At 43.2% G+C, this 16960-nt stretch overlaps 1 protein-coding gene across 9 annotated transcripts in view; it reads right to left on the bottom strand.

Moving 5' to 3' along the window:
* Ptk2 (protein tyrosine kinase 2) overlaps window positions 1-15900 on the bottom strand; it is a 192908-nt gene extending 177008 nt beyond the window's left edge. For 3 of the 9 annotated variants that reach the window (XM_087898839.1, XM_085678895.2, XM_048457384.3), the window contains exons 1-2: window positions 15768-15842; window positions 4495-4615 (exon numbers count right to left, since the gene is read on the bottom strand). The gene's annotated coding sequence lies outside the window, so the exon portion shown is untranslated. Of the gene's footprint in view, window positions 1-4494; window positions 4616-15767 lie in introns of all 9 variants that reach the window. The other 6 variants (XM_087898838.1, XM_087898837.1, XM_087898835.1 and 3 more) reach the window with 5 other exon arrangements.
* Between the last annotated feature and the right edge of the window lie 1060 nt (window positions 15901-16960).

A 16960-nucleotide genomic window follows, 5' to 3' on the forward strand; every position in this document is an offset into this window, starting at 1 on the left:
GACAGGTATCTCACATCTCTGCAGGGACAGCTATGATCTATGCTCCAACCCACTCACTAAAATAGTATGCATCTCAACAATCGGTCACCAGCTGCCCTATTGCCCTGCTCTAACGTAGGGGCTCACCAGGACATCACAAATGTGCTGTTTTACATCTCACTGGTATATACTTCTAATCCAAAGACACAACACAGCATTCCAAAACAAATCCTATCTCACAGTCATGCAAAATTTTAGACTACTCTTAACAGTTTATAACCTTTAGCTTTGCCTAATGTTCAACAACATGCTGAAGACACTTCAGTCCCATCAAGGTCCCAAACAGTTGGCTTGCCTATAAGAGCAAAGTTGAGTCCTTTTACCTTTAAGGGTAGTGGCCCAAGGGGAATTAAAAAAAAAAAAATTTAATTGCTGACTGATACATTCAACTTAGGACACAGTTGTAAGTATGAGTTTGCCTAACAGCTTGGATTGCATAAAGACGGCTATTATTTTTTATTTTTTACTTTATTTATTTATTTATTATGTATACAATAGTCTGTCTGTGTGTATGTCTGCAGGCCAGAAGAGAGCATCAGACCTCATTACAGATGGTTGTGAGACACATGTGGTTGCTGGGAATTGAACTCAGGACCTTTGGAAGAGCAGGCAATGCTCTTAACCACTAAGCCATCTTTCTAGCCCACTTACTTTATTTTTTTGGTTTATCGAGACAGGATTTCTCTGTATAGCCCTGACCATCCTAGAACCAGCTGTGTAGACCAGGCTGGACTCGAACTCACAGAAATCTGCCTGCCTCTGCCTCCCGAGTGAAGGGATTAAAAGAATACAACACCACCACCCGGCCCAGACAGCTATTTTAAAGGTAACTAACTGGTCTTTCTTCATGGGCACTATTCCAGTTTGTCAGGTAAGTACAGTCTAACACCAAGGAACGTCACACCTCTTCTCTGGTCTTGAGGTACAGGAGCTCATTCATTCATACACAGTTTCAGGGGTTTGTGGTGCCTGCCTCAGAGCAATAATTTACAGTTTCACCCCAGAGGGGAAAGAAAGGAGCCAAAAAAACTTCATGAGCTAGTTACCAAAGAGGGCACCAGAGAACTGCCCTCCTGTTCCCTGAATTCGTGGAAACTTGACTTTCTTTTCATGGTCAGAGCTTGCACAAACAGGCTTCAAAAAAAATCAATCCTCCACTCTTTCCCTAATTAAGGTCTTTTTCTGCACAACATAATCACAAGGCTACAAGAACATATCAGGCTCTGAACTTTAACCCCTTTGTCTTGCTAACTAAGCTACAGCAAAGTAGCTTTTTACTCTATGAAGATGGTGATAAAGTATGGGTCCTTCTCCCTTCTCAGGTAGGTGACTGTGACATCTTCCTTTTGAGCCCTATAACTCCAGTGGAATCATTCTGACATGTAAATCTATTACTGTCATTCTGGGGCCCAAAGTTTCTATCAGAATCAAGTGCAAGCTGCTTTAATACTGTCAATAGAAGCTTCTCAACCTAACCCAACATGTATCACTCCAGACATGACCATAACTTTCAGTCCACAACACCCAGCTTCTCACACCCCCATGTCTTCATATGTGAGCAGAATTTCCTTTTCCAACTCCCCTCTCCAAGGGACTAATTTCCCCCATATAGCCTAGTCATTTCTTTATGGTTCCTGGGCCAAGCACTTTTTATGTTAAAGGGTTTTTGTCTGTTTGTTTTAACTTTTTATGTTAAAGGGTTTTTGTCTGTTTGTTTTAAAAGAAATAGAGATACATGATGGCCATCTGCTGCCAGCAAAGAATGAGTATCTGTCAAGCCTTAATCTCAGGCACCACCTATAGGTTCCCTGAGCACACTGCACATCACACAGCAAAGCATGGCACACTGACCACTAAGCTGTGCCATCACATTTCTCATATATATACCTTCAGAACAACTCCTGTTCCAGGCACAAAACATTTAACAAACATTCAGCAAATGAATTAACTAATGAACCACCTCAAGTACAAGCTAGTAAAGTCCTGAGGAGAATCTTTAGCAGTAAAATTATAACTAAATGTGGGAGACACTAATTCATTCATTTACATACCACTTCATATAGTAACTACACAGTAACTTCAAAAGTTGGCATCATAAATACTGTACAGAAAAGGTCCTGAGATGAACAGGAAGCAAATTAACTTATCAAAAGTCAGGGTCCAGTCCAAGAGTGTTTAAAAACAACAACAAAAACCACTTTAGTCACTGAGTTTACACCAAAAACAATAGCAGTAAAAACATTTAATTCAGCTGGATGGTGGTGGCACATGCCTTTAACCCAAGCACTCAGGAGGCAGAGGCAAGCAAATCTCTGTTAGTTTAAGGCCAGTCTGGTCTAGAGAGCAGTTCCAAGACAGCCAGAACTGCTATAAAAAGAAAACCGGTCTCGGGGAAAGAAAAAAAAAAACAAACAAACAAAAAAGTGCTTAAATGTAATACTTAAACTCGGGTCTATAGTTCTCAGAAACACCTTTTCTGGTCAGGAATAATGGCTAACGTGTGACCTCTGTACTTTTGAGGTAGAAGAAGTATGTAGTTTGAGGTCGACTTAAGCTATAGAGTGAGATCTTGTCTCAAGAAAGTGAGAAATGTTTCTCCTGCTGATCCTTGTTTCATTTTTCCTGCTGTGATAGAATGTCCTGACAAAAAGAAGTGAGGGGAGAAAGCTTACAATTACAGGTTACAGTCCCTACAGAAGTCAGGAAGTCAAAGCAGGAACTGAAGTAGCTAATCACATCCAAAGACAACAGCACAAAGAGAGAATGCATGCATGTTTAGTGCTCAGCTTCCTTTCTCCACTCTTACTTAACACAGACCAGGACTCAACCCACACAATGGTGCCACTCACAGTGGGATGGGTCTTCCCACATCAATCCAACCAAGACAATTATTCCCTACAGACACCTCCACAACCTGGTCTAAGCCACCCCTTGCGGAGTCTTTTGACTGTGTCAAGTTGATAAATAAAACGAATCATCACACTGTTACATATCTTCCTCTCTCCACAAACTGTAATACCATGATGTCTTCAATTACTATTGTCTGAAGTGAAAAATTTCAAGTTAATGCTACTTCCTATGGGGAGGGATACAATGGAGATCCAAAATACAACTAGGCTATAGCTCTAGCATAACTACAAATAAAATATTTTATTTCTTTTCTGTTTTTGTAAGAGTCAGTCCTTGAGAAATCAACAAAGATAAAACAGCTTAATTAACAAATGCCACTGAAAGGCAGGCAGCTGCAGCCACAGCATGACCCTCACATGCCAGCTAAGCTGACACAATGCCAGCTGAGGGAATCAACTTTTGAGCTTCAGTGAAGGTAGAATAGAGTCCAAAAGCCAACAGTGCACATTAACACCTCAGCTTCAACCAGGAAAAAGCACACATTTTCAGGGGCAGACAAAAAATATAAGAAAAATTCTATTAACTTCAAAGAACTAACAAGCAGTTTTGTATCCGGATTGCTGTCCACTCCAAAGCAGTAACTATCACCTGCAGGCCAACCTGGCTTCACCAGATTCTGTACAACTCAAATGGTTATTAGAGTTTTACAAGGTTATATGATAACAGTGTGTCATTCATATAAAAATCACATAAAATTTACAGTTTAGAGTCCAGGAATAAAGTCTGGTTGCTCACAAGCAGCTCATCCCTTTACTAGCACCCTTCTGCACTACAAGAGCTAGGCCCTGGTGATGCAGGGAGTAGAAGACCTGAAAAGCCTGAAATATTCATTGTGTGGCCTTCATGCAGGCAATTATCCTACAGTATAACTGGGGTCTTAAGCTGACACATCTTCCTTCCTCTGAGTTCTCAAAACTTTTTGTTCTTTAAAAAGACTTATCTTTTAGGACCAGGTGTGGTAGAACAAGCCTTTGATTCTAGTACTCAAGAGGTAGAGGCAGGTGGATCTCTATGTGCTCAAGGTCAGTCTGATCTATATAGTGAGGCCCTGCCTCAAAAAAGTAAAAATGACAAAAAAGATTTATTTTATTTTATGTATACATGTGTTTAGCCTGCATATATGCATGTGCAGCACATATGTGCCTGGTGACTGAGAAAGCCAGAAGAGGGGATCAGATCCCTTGGAACTGAAGTTTTTGACCATTATAAGCCAACATGTGGGTGCTGAGACCCAAAACTGGTTTTTGGTGGTGGTGTTTGGTTTCTGGCTTTTATATTTTTAGACTTTTATATTTTATATGTAGCCCTGACTGGCCTGGAACTCAGTATGTATGTATATGTATGTGTGCGCGCACACACACACGTGCACACAAATACATACCAGGCTGGCTTTGAGTGTACAGATTCACCTGCCTTTGCCTCCCAAGTGTTAGTATTAATGGTATTCATCATCTCCATAACTCAGTCAAGCTGGTTTACTTTTAATCAAATATGAAGGGGTGAAGTAAGAAAGACAGAGAAAATAACCAGGGAATGAAGTCCCACCTCAGTTCAGTGTCTGCTGAAGTCTCTTGTCTGCTCAGAGTCAAGAACTCCAACACAATTAAATCCATGCAGATTGTCCACATAAAGCCTGGTATGGCAGCTCATGCTTGTCATCCCAACACTTGGAAAACAGAAGCACGACAATTAGTTCTAGGTCAACCTGAGTTACATGGTACCTTATCAAAAAAAAAAATCCTTACATAGAGATAATACTCCTTTTATAAAGAGATAAGTAAGAATGTTAAAATGGCATTGAATCATGCTTACAGCCTGAGCATATGGGGCCTTATTTATTTCCCAATTGTAATCTTGCAATTAGTTATCTGGGAACCTGAACCAGGACTATAAACTTCACCTAGATTGGAAGCATGTCAACTCCCTCTTGACCTTCTCATCATATTCCCACCCACAGCACCTTAGTAGAGTTCTAAGACCTCACTGGAAAAAGGGAAAGAGGGGCACTCTAAAAATCCTTTAAACGATGTAACTTCAAAAGTCACCACAATCACAGTATGGCTATTACATCAGGAGGGGCAGCTCTCTTGAGAACCGCGCACTCACACTTGGGTGTGTCGGCCTCCCTCCAAGTATGTGAAAGTTGTGTCTTAATAAACTCCAACTCCACCTGGTAGTGACTCATCCTGAAATTCTCTGCCTCTACAGTCAAAAGAACAGTTTCACCTGAATGCAGATCCCTGAAATAACTACCAGGCCACTAAGAAGTCAGCAAGGAACTATGTTCCCTGGACACTCCTGCAACCGACAGCAGGGAAGGGAAGGGCACCAAACAAGGCCCTAGCTAAAGCTACAAGTCTGTTTAGGGACCCACTGTCTTGATTACAATGCTGGATCATTAAGACCCTGGGTGGTCTTATGACCACCTTTCTAAAGAAAGGTGTAATGAACTGTATCTCATTTGAACAGAAGCATCAAGTTACAGCATATATGCTCCCAAAGCGAGTTCCTCTATTATATCTAAGTATAAACCAGAATCAACAAAGAGTCAGTAATATTAAACAGTAAATAGTGATGATAGCTGAAGGTGATGAAACCAGACAAAGTATGTTACAGCATTCTGGGGTCTTTGTAAGGTATAGGGAGGACTCATGAATCCCAGTCTAACCTGGAAGAATGCAAATATCCCACTCCCTTTGGGATGCAATTTACAGACTGAGCAAAGATGCACAGATGACTGAGCACTTTAAAAACGGACAAACTTTTAATGTAAACATTTACTTTTAATAACTTATCTTTTGTGAAACATTTAATTAGGCTAAGCACTATACCATCCTGGAGTAAGAAACAGAGTATATCATTTATTTCTCTCAAAAAATAGCCTAGGGCTCTATTATTTGGCCCATTTAACTAACAAGGAGAAGCAAATAAAAAGAAAAAAAAAACTAACAACTGAGCACAATACCAAAGGCCCTAAGACTATGCCCTTTATCAAAGCATCCCCAATGGTATTCCACTTCCAAACAGATTTCCCTCACCACCCTTCCTTTCAACAGCAACCTTGCTATTTACAAGGTAGGCCCAAGAGCCAACAGCTTTGGCATTGTCCTAGCTTTGTTTCTACTGTTGCAATAAAGACCACGGAGAATCTGCTCCAGAAACAGAAGCCAGCTGGGTGGTGGCAGCAACACACGCCTGTAATCCCAGCACTCAGGAGGCAGAGGCAAGCGGATCTCTATTAGTTCAAGAACTGCCTGGTCTATACAGCTGATTCTAGGATAGCCAGGGCTACACCGAAAAACCTTGTCCAAAAAGAAAAAAAAAGAGGGAGAATTAGAACAAGATATCTCCACAAACAGGCTGAATTGGAGCCTCAAGTAAAACAAGATTTCCAAGAAATATATGTACATGCATGTTAAAATATAAAAATTGTAATTTAGCACTTGTACACACTATCTTGAGGTGTTTCCCAATTCAAATCCATATCCTGTACACAGTCTCCTACTTTCTGCTTGCTGAGGTCCCAAACCTGAAGGTACGCCAAGGTCAACAGCCACTCCCTGGGCTGCCCAGAAAGCAGCCTAGCTTTTTTTTCTTCTGACCCCACCGTCTGCTCCTTCACCTTTACCTCCTCTCCCATACTGAACCCTAAACCACAGTCCAGCTTTCTGAACTCTCCTTCAGAGTGAAAGACAACTAGACAATGGCTGGTAGGAGTATCCCCAAGTTCTTTGAAATGAGAAAATGCAGTGCCCACGCAAAGCAGAAGGGACATTGGCGAGTGCTTCAGGTATGTTCTCAGCTCCTAACAGCTGGAAGATAATCCCAAAACTGGAGATACATGTGTTACAAAGGGTATCAAACATATAGATCCCTGACAACACTTACGGCCCAGCAACAAGAGAAACTAAGCAAGCCATCAAAGGTCTTTAGTTTTCCTGTCAGTATAAAGTCTGTGCTTCTGCTGCCTCTGGGTTATTAGAAACTTAATCGGAGATGCATCAGTCAACCTGTACACGGCCACCAACAACTGGACCTGCCCTTGCTTTTTCCTATCACCCCAATCTTCCTCTCCACCAAGTTATCCTCCTATGGCCCCTCAAAGTGGATGGTATAGATTTCCTGCCAGCCAAAGCACTACACAGCTCTGCTCAGAAATACACCCAAAGGCAGGATGTTAAAGGGAAATGAATCTGGAACACAATGTTTTCACCACATCTTTCACATCTGATTAGTGAGTGAAACACACACAAACACACACACATACATGTACACTCACATGCATGACCTGCAAGCACAGTGAGTCACAGAGGCAGTCAGATCTCTGTGTTTTTGAGGCCAGACTAGTTACCTAGTCAGTTCCATGCCTGCCAGGGGCTACTTAGTGAGTCCCTGTCTCAAAACAAAACACTGACACTGGTTTTCTACTGGGCATGCCCCTGGCCTCAAGAGTATCCCACAAATCATTTAGATCCAAAGCTTACCTTATATTATCTACAAAAAAAAAAACTAACTCAAAATGGTGCTGGCAAGATGGCTCAGTGACTAAAGCATAAGACTTATGATCTTAGACCCACAAATGCAGTTGAAGGTAAAGGGAGAGACTCAACTCCGCAGTTGTCCTCTGACACCACATGCACACCATTGCACACATGTGCTCTCATGCAGAGGTTTTTAATTAACTCAAAATGAATTAGAACTAAATGTAAAACTAAAACTCCTTTAAACTCTTATGAAGGTGGGGAACCTTTGTGAACCAGAATTGAGCAATTCTTGACTATTTACAACAAAACATGATCTATACAACAGGTATAGATGCACATGTTCAGAAGGCAGAGGCAGAAGGCTAAACTGGCCTACATAATGAATTATAGGCTAGCCAGGGCTAATTATCTAGGTAATGTTGTCTGAGGGTGGGTAGGTAGGATTCCAGCATGCAGATTTAGAAGAAATCAGAGCTGGGGACTAGTCTGAGTAACTGTGAACAAGACTGCAAAATAAATAAGTAAGGCTAGAAACATAGCTTAGTGGGAAAAGGAATGGAGAGAAGAAGGCAAAGAAAGCAAAGTTAGAGAAGGGAAAAGACCAAAAATGGGGGTAAGGGAGGAAACGCCAGAATTCCAAGCATGCCTTGTTGCAGTGTTTCCAGACCTGCCTAAGCTACAGTTTGTGAGACCATCTCAGAACAACAGAAAAGATGAAAATTAATTAGGTCCCTTCTTTATACTATACACCAAAACCAATTCCAAAGGATTTATAAAGTTAGCAGTGAAAAGTACAATTATACATTATTTAAAAAGCAAAAATTTTATGATCTCGGGATAAGGAAAGATAGAAAAAGCACCAATTCAGTTGGGCAGTGGCACACACCTTTAATCCCAGCACTCAGGGAGGCAGAGGCAGGGGGATCTCTGTGAGTTTGAGGCCAGCCTGGTCTACAGAGCTGGTTCCAGGACAGGTTCCAAAGCTACAGAGAAACCTAGTCTCAAAAAAGAAAGAAAAGAAAGAAAAAGGAAAAGCACCAACTCTAAAAAGACTGAGAAATTAGACTTCCCATTAAACCTAACTTCAATTCATCCAAAAGTAGCAAAGAAGGCTCAGTGAAAATAACCAACAAAGTACATTTTGAATATAAAAAGAAAGCTCCAAGTCAATTTTAAAAAGACAAGAACCAAATGAAAATATGGGTCAAGTGGCCAGAAAGTGCATAAAAAGATGTACAGTCTCATTATTACCAGGAAAGGACTATTTAAAGCGTCAGAGCAGTAACACTATAGAAACCACCAGGAAGGGTGTAGAAGAGAGGCCACCCAGGAGCAGAGAAGAGACCAGGGAAGATTGGCAATGGGAAAAAGAAATTTAAGCACAGAGCCACTAACTCAGTTACTGAAAACTCTTTGGGCCAGGCATTCTGAGGGCATTCGAAGGGGACACTGAGTGTCACTAACTGTAAATTATAACTTCAACTCCACTAAATCATTTTAGACAGAAAGAGGTTGTTCCACGTGTGTTTTCCTTGCAATCTCATTTCTGTTATTTTTACTTTCACTGAGTTGATGAGGAAGAGAAGCAGGCATTTTGCATCCCACCCATTGTTTAAATTTGGATTGCATGACAATTTCCTGTTTATTTCTGGTCCTTTTATACCTCTGCAACCACCTAGATATTCTAAAAAGTCACTTAGAACAAAGCCCTACAAAGTCCTCTGGTCTTTCTGATAAGATTCACTCCAAACAGATGTCTTTTAGAAACTTCCCAGAGAGCTCTCTTTATTTTTACTCCCCAAGTACCAACACACTGACAAAGAGCTTGGTTACATGTCTTTATCCGATTACCACCACAGTAGCATGAGGAAACTCTGGGAGACTGAATACTACTAAAGAATAACAAAGTCCCTGCCACTAAGTTTGCAACACTCCCTTCAATAGATGCCTTTTAATTGTACATAGGGCATACAGATAAAAGCAAACCATTCGTTTCACCTTTGCAGATTTTTTAACTTTTATTTAGCCTTTCATCTAAAAAACAAAAACAAAAAAAGGGTGGGGTGGGGTCAAAAGGCAAAAGAAAATGTACTAATCAAAGTGTACCTGCAATCTCAGCACTGAGAATGGGAATAATAGGCAACATAGAGGAAGAAAAGGGAATAGGGGTAAGAAAGGGAGGGAGAACAGTGGAAAGATGGCAGAAGAAAGGAGAAAAGATAGATGAATTAATTACACATACATATGAATTCAATGTTAGGCCTAAAATCAATTCATACAATAAATACTGCCTCATTAGTCACCCAAAGACTTGGCAATCACCCTGACTCTAGTAAATGCCAGCCAACTTCTCAGACAAAACAAAAGCATCAGGGAACTTAACTTTGCCTTAAGGACCAACGCGTATACTCCTATTTGCCACAGTCACACAAACTTCTCCTTCAATGCAAATTGTTCATTTAAACTCCAAACCAAGACTCAAAAGACTTAAGTAGTCTCAGCATAAAACATGAAAAAAAATAGATAAGAGATGTTCTGAAGATCTGAAAAATGCTTACAAAAAACAAAAACCAGTCCAGACTCCTTAAACGAGAGCAAACATCAGCAAACACATATCTAAAATCATGACCTGTATTTCAAATTGCTCTAAGGCAGAGGTTCCCAGAAAACAAGCTTAAGCAGCTTAGGGGCTATTTCACAATCACACAAGATTATAAGTCAATGGTTTTCAACCTTCCTAATGCTACGACCCTTTAATACAGTTCCAATGTTGTAGTGACCCCCCAATCATAAAATTATTTTCATTGCTACTTCATAACTATAATTTTGCTACTGTTTTGAATCATTATTTAAATATCTAATATGTAGGATATCTATATGATATTTGACTCCTGTGAAAAGGTCGTCCGACTCCCCAAAGGGGTTCGAGACCTACAGATTAAGAAACACTGTTCTGGGTGAAGGTAATGTTTCTATGCTGTCACCACTTTAAAACAGTGAATGAGCTAGCAGGGGCTGGAGCTTTCATCTGAATTCTCTGTGTGGTACAGCAACCCTGAAGGATGGAAGCACTGACTGAGAAAGACCAAACAACAACCTCTAGAACAGATTCTGTACCCAAATGCTGGTTTTCCTTATCTGTAAGAGAACTGTCACCTGTCACTCAAAACACTGCACCTGGACAGCATCCACAAAAAGACTGTGAGAAAGGTCACAGACGCACTTGTGCGATGTGTAACTGCCACATTCCTTTACATGGCTGTAGGCTATATCAAGCACTCAAAAAAAGCATCCAGCTGATCAACACAGACTATCCTAGAACATGACAGGTCCTTTCATTTTTTTTCATTTTATTTTCTGTAGTGTTGGGAATTGAACCCAGGCCTGGCACACACTAGGCAAGGGCTTTATCGCTGACCTATGCACTCAGCATGGATCCTTTCGAAATCCCACTTATTTTGTATCACTTTGAACAACTGCTCCCTTCAAACCTGAGTTGAATCCTAATGTATAAGACTAATTCCTATAAAACCAATTTCTATAAAGAAACCTTCAAAACTGTTAAATGACAGAGTAGTATATTTCCTGATCCCTGTAGATCTGAGTGACCCAATTCTATAATAATTAACACACCTGGGTTCTTCCAGTCACTCACTCAACAAAACTATATGATAGGCACTGGGGTGCACTGGGAAATAAAAGGGAGCTTCTGTCCTCCTGGAGGACAATGAATCATCTAAAAACAGCGAACACACAAAATCAATCACAAAGATAATCATATGGCACTTCGGTCAAGTAAAAGTAGAAACTACAAGTGCCTACAATCCAAGCCACATGATGATAGGAATTTTAACAAAAACTGGCAGGAAGGAGACCCCAGATACAGACAACCCACAAGCAGAACTTTGAAGTCCTTCTGAGGCTTGGTTTTGGCCCACTGGTGCCCCCCCTCCCCCGCCAAAATGGAAGAGAGTATGTCTTAAAAGCAGGATGGAAAAATTCCAGACTGGTGAGAATGAATGAGTACATTCACTTCAGAAACTTTTACAGCAATGGTTGAGATCCCTTTGGGACCTGCATATCAGATATTTATATTGCAATTCATAAAGGTGGCAAAACTACTGTTATGAAGTAGCAATAAAATAGTTTTATGGTTGGGGTCACACAACAAGAGGAACTGTATTAAAGAGTCACAGCATTAGGAAGATGAGAACCACTGCTCTACATGGACACAGTGTGTTAGAAATTATAATTTCCTGGGGTTCTACACAGGGCTCATGCTTCTGAGAGAAACACAGTTTTTCCTTGCTTTCCATAAACTCTTCTTACATACAATAACCCAAAAAAATTACCCACAAAAAGCCTTGAGGCTGTGTCAATCACTAAAGCAAATAAGAAGCAAAATCACTACTCCACTCTTTTTGTTTTTCAAGACAGGGTTTCTCTGTGTAGCTTTAGAACCTGTCCTGGAACTCACCCTATAGACCAGGCTCGCCTCGAGCTCACAGAGATCCCCCTGTCTCTGCCTTCCAAGTGCTGGGATTAAAGGCGTGTGCCAACACCGCCCAACCACTAACCCACTCTTATGTATCTGTATTTAACTAATTCTTAACCGATTTCAAATAACCAAAATTTTGATAGTCAATGATTAACCTATATTACGCTGTTTAAGTCAGAAGCTGAAGTCCTAAAAGTATCAATAGAAAACCTAGTTATCTAAACTTCCCAGACAACATCACTCACATTCTGAAGACTAGTTACGCTGTGTCGAGCCCCACAGGCCCTGATAGATCACAGCTCCCCTCCGGAGTCCTGCCTATAAGGGCCAAGCAACCTCGGGCAAGTTACTCTAACTTCAACCTGCAGGTCCTCTGTGTACACTGAAGACTGCATAGCACCTGTAGCTCACTAGTTCTCATAGGTACGGAAGACTGAAGCAGAACTCCCACTCAAGACTGGGAGGGAAAGGCAAATATTCTAATTGAGAGTCCTGATCCTCTCCGAGGTTTCACATGAAAGCAGTGACACACACACAGGGGATCCAGTGATAAGATCACTCCCCTAGTATAAGATCACATTCCAAGTATGATTCCAGTTATTTTTCAGCAAAGGGAAATACACACCAGTGAGGTCCGCATACAACTACTTTAATTACCTTTAAGGCTGGTTAAGAAAACATCATCATGACCTTAAACTCTGAGCAACACCACTAGTGAGTGACACTCCCTAGGCTTCCAGCTCCAGCAGCACACTCAAGTAAGCTCTTTCCCACTTCCATGAGTGTGGATGCAGATTAGACAACTGCATCAGCTAAATTCCACCCAAACCGAAAGATGAATCACACAGACTTCACTACATTGTATCTCCATACTCAAACCTAGTAAAAATAAATTTTAAATATTACAGATTATAGGTTTTATAATCAGCAACAACTTTCAGGAGTTCAGAATACAATCTGGCACAATTCCTAGAAATCAGTTGAAAGAAACTGGGATATATAAATTTAATTTCTTCTGCAAGAGGCTGCTTTTCTTTCCATAGTCATAACGTAAAATAAACTTCTGCCAATATGATGTAAAGAAACAAAGCCAAAAAAGATGAAATATCCACTATTAATGCAGTTCAGACACACCTTCTCAATGTAGTCTAATGAGACCAGGGAGCCTCGGAACCTGGAGAATCCTGGAGGTGTGGGGCATAATACCTGACAAGTGGCTACATTCTTAAGCAGCCTAGAGTGTATCACGACCACCACACATACAGCCACTCACTTTGTCCACCTTTTAAATTTCTTGCATTCTAAAGGCATCAGTAAAAGTCCTCAAAGGTTCCAACAGCAATTTATTGCTGATTATTTAAGGAATCTTAGTAGGGGAAGTGATAATGGAAATAAGTACTCAAAATGTCGACTCCAAGCTTTAAGGCAAAGTCCGCAGAAACTAAGATTGTCTGGTTATTTTGATCATTTGCAGTGCTGGAGCGCAAACCCAGAGCTTCATGACCGCTCTCGGTAGTGACTACAACAACAACCACTTCAAATATTAACACAGGAAAACTTTTCATACATGCTGATGAGATGGCTTCACAAGAAATGGCACTTGCCTGGCAACTTGAGTTCAATCTCTGGAATCCACAGAAAGTTGGAAGGCAAGAAGTAACTACACAAAGTTCCTCTGACCTCCACACTTGTACACACCAACCTGCACATATCGTGCACACACAAGTAATAAAAAATGTATCATTTAATGTGACTGAAATTCAAAACAAGTGATCTAGGTGAAAGTCCATATAAGCTGAAAATGTCCAATCCAAACTAAAAGATGTGCACACTATATTAACATGTAACAACTTTTGTAACTCAGACAATTTTAATTATTTTCTCAAAATTAAGACACTATAAAGGAGGAGGGTTCCCTGCAAAAATTCCTATGAACAAAGTCCCTACTTCTCTTACTCAAATTAGTATCCCGTAAGAGTATTGTCAGAATTAGTTTTACTATATTATATAGTGTAATATAAAATCCTTTCTTCCACAGGCTGTCATCTTTAAGCCACTATCTTTAACACAATTGTCTTGGAGGGGACCACAGTCCCTTTCACACTTATCACACAACTAATGAGCTAACTCCCCAGCTCACAACTGTTTTTCGGATATTTCTCCAACTTCCTAGTGAGAAGAGTTATCTAACCAGCTCCGGAACAGGGTTTTGAGGACTGACGCATTATGTAATTCCCAACAACAGGCTTAGAGCTCTAAACTACTTCACATACCCCGTGTCCTCGCTACAGCCTCCTCCCACTCTTCACTGCTACAGCTGGAACTCCACCCCCAACACTTCCTCGTTTAGTGGGCTGCCAGTCTCAAAAACAGTAGGTCCCATCTACTCCAGAGAGTTTGCCCCAGCACCTTTTGCCCCACACTATGGATTTTGCGCCAAAAGGATTTACCTGCCCGGGCGTCATCTCTGCATGATTCTCAGTGTACTAAAAGCTGTGGCTTATGGACCTCTCCCAGACACAAGCCACCTTATTCTGTAGATCACGAATAAACTGGATTAAATGATAATGTTCCGAATAAAATTCTTTCCAAGAAGATGTACTAGTGTGGCGTTCTGATAAATTCAAGTGTCCAGAGAGAAGGTCAGAGATTGGCCCACCTACAATAGCCACAAATATAAAACAACTGCACTCACAACGATACTGGGACTCCTCGTCCTTGTCCTTAAAGTTTCCTGTTTGGGTTGTTTGGACCGGGGGCGTGGCTTAGTAGCCCAGTATCAACCACGTGGGAAAAAGCCCCGGGGTTCCATCCCCAGAAAAAAAGTTCATGTTCAAATACTAATATGGATGTAACTATTATCTATACCTCCACAAAGATATGTAGCATGCTAATGTTACATGATTTCTTTTAATGTTTGCATCCACCATACCTCTGTCCCAGGCCACTGCTCAGAGACTAGTCTTTCAAAGGAGAGACTTTTCATTCCTCGCTTAATGAGCAGACACGCAGACACACACACACACACACACACACACACACACACACATACACACAGTGTGAGACGCTGGTATTTCACTTCAAGTAGCAATAGCCTATTATCACGACCATGATAAAGCTTCCATTCTAACTAGAAATGCCAGCGCTGATCAAGATTTAAAACAGACCAGCAAACTCTTGCCGTGCCTTCAGCTCCAGCCTATTTCAACCAGTCCCCATAATCACTACAGTATTGCTATTATCTCAGTCCCACTGCCAAACACTCAGCTGCAGTCTAACTATGCAAGAATGAGACTCTGTTGAAATGGCTTTCAAAGAAAAAAAAAGGGCAACTTTCTCCTCAGTGCGTTTCTCTACAAAAACCTCACAATTAAACGACACAAGTGCGCGCGCACAGACACCCTCGCTCCTTAGAGCGGTGCCACAAAAGCAGCCTGCGAGGACCGGCGGGGACAGGCAGCGCGCCGCGGCGGGGCTGGGTGGGGGCGGAGGGAACTTGGGCAGCACAATGACTCCGGGGTTCGTACGGTCGCCCTGGAAGCCACGCGCCGGCCACTCCGCGGCAGCCCCGCACTCCGCCTGCCGCCCCCTTTGTTTTTCGGCTCTCGGGCCTCCCGGGTCCCCGCCGCGCCCGTCCCGCCGTACCGGACCTCGCGGCCTCCTGCACCCCGGCCCGCGGCCTCCTTAGCCCTCGGGGCCCGGCCGCCCAGACGAGGATCGAGGCCGGGGCGCGGCGGGGGCCGTGTCTGCCGAAGCCCGCACCGCGGCCCGCGCCGCCCATCGCCTTGAGCCCGCGCCTCCGCCGCCTCGACCCATGGCCCGCGACCCGCACTCACCGGCCGCCGCTGAGCGCGCGAGGCTGAGGCGGACAGACGGCAGCGGGGCGGCGCCGGCACTGGCGGCCGCGCTCTCTCCCACGCGCACGCCGGGCGCACGGCGGTCCGGCCCGCGGCGGTAGCGGTAGCGGCGGGCTCGCGCCCTCGGGCCGTGCTGAGTCGGCGCGGACCCGCGCGTGCGCCGTGGGTAAGAGCGCGCGCCCACACCTCGCGGCGCGCGACGCCTCACCTCAGCGCGGAGCTCCACGCATGCGCGACTCGGCCCGCGCCTGCGCAAAGGCGGCGGCGCGCCCCGCTCCGGGTGAAGTCTATCCCAGCTGTGCGGGCGTGGCGACGTCCGCGGACAGCGCTGTTCCGGGATGACGAGGTGGCCGGAGTGGCCCCAGATGGGTCTGCGGGCTTGGCCCGGGTCCCACAGGGTCCCCGGAGCTCCTCGGTCGCCCACGCGCCCGCCCTGACCTCCAGCCTTCACCGCTCCGAGAGAAAGAGGTTCATGAGCTGTCTGTAGATAGGGAAACTGTGGCGCAGAGAGTGTTTTAATGGATCTCGGAAGGCACTCCGAGGACTGTTGAGAGCACCTGGGGCCACTCGCTGCAGCCCCCTTCCCCTGTCCCCTATAGATCTTAAGACTGGGAACGCCTTCCTGGGACATTGGGTGGACAAGAGGGCGCAAACTAGAGAGCCGTTGTGCCAGTCTGCTGGGATAAGAGCCAGTTCCAGCGCGGAGCTTACCAGGAAACCTGAGAGACTGGGGGACACCTTAGCCGGAATCAAGCAGGTGGCGCTGGTTTGTGGAATGTGCCTGTTTGCCTTGAGTTTGTGTTTATGCGCAGGGACACTGTGGAGCGTCTTAAACAGGAAGTGGTGACTGATTTGTGTTCTCAGGGAAAAAAAAAAAAATCACTGGTATCTTTGCGGTAGGAAATTAAACCAGAAGCAGGGGAACTTTCATTTTTAATGGTGTCGTTTTGATCTTCACCACAAGCCAAAGAGCAAGCGGGACAGGCAGAGAAAGGTGAACGCGGAGCCACCAACCATTAAATTCCTAGGAACTGTAATTTACTTATAACAAAGTCAGGTATAATAAAACACTTTTGGTTGTCGAGAGTTTTGACATATTTCAGCACTTTTTATTGGTATTTAATGAAGTGTATTAAGCTTGAATTTGGGCTAGTAGTGACAGTTATGTTTGC

The sequence above is a fragment of the Myodes glareolus genome, chromosome 19 (genome assembly GCF_982192425.1).
Source record: "Myodes glareolus chromosome 19, mMyoGla1.1, whole genome shotgun sequence".
Taxonomy (NCBI): Eukaryota; Metazoa; Chordata; class Mammalia; order Rodentia; family Cricetidae; genus Myodes; species Myodes glareolus.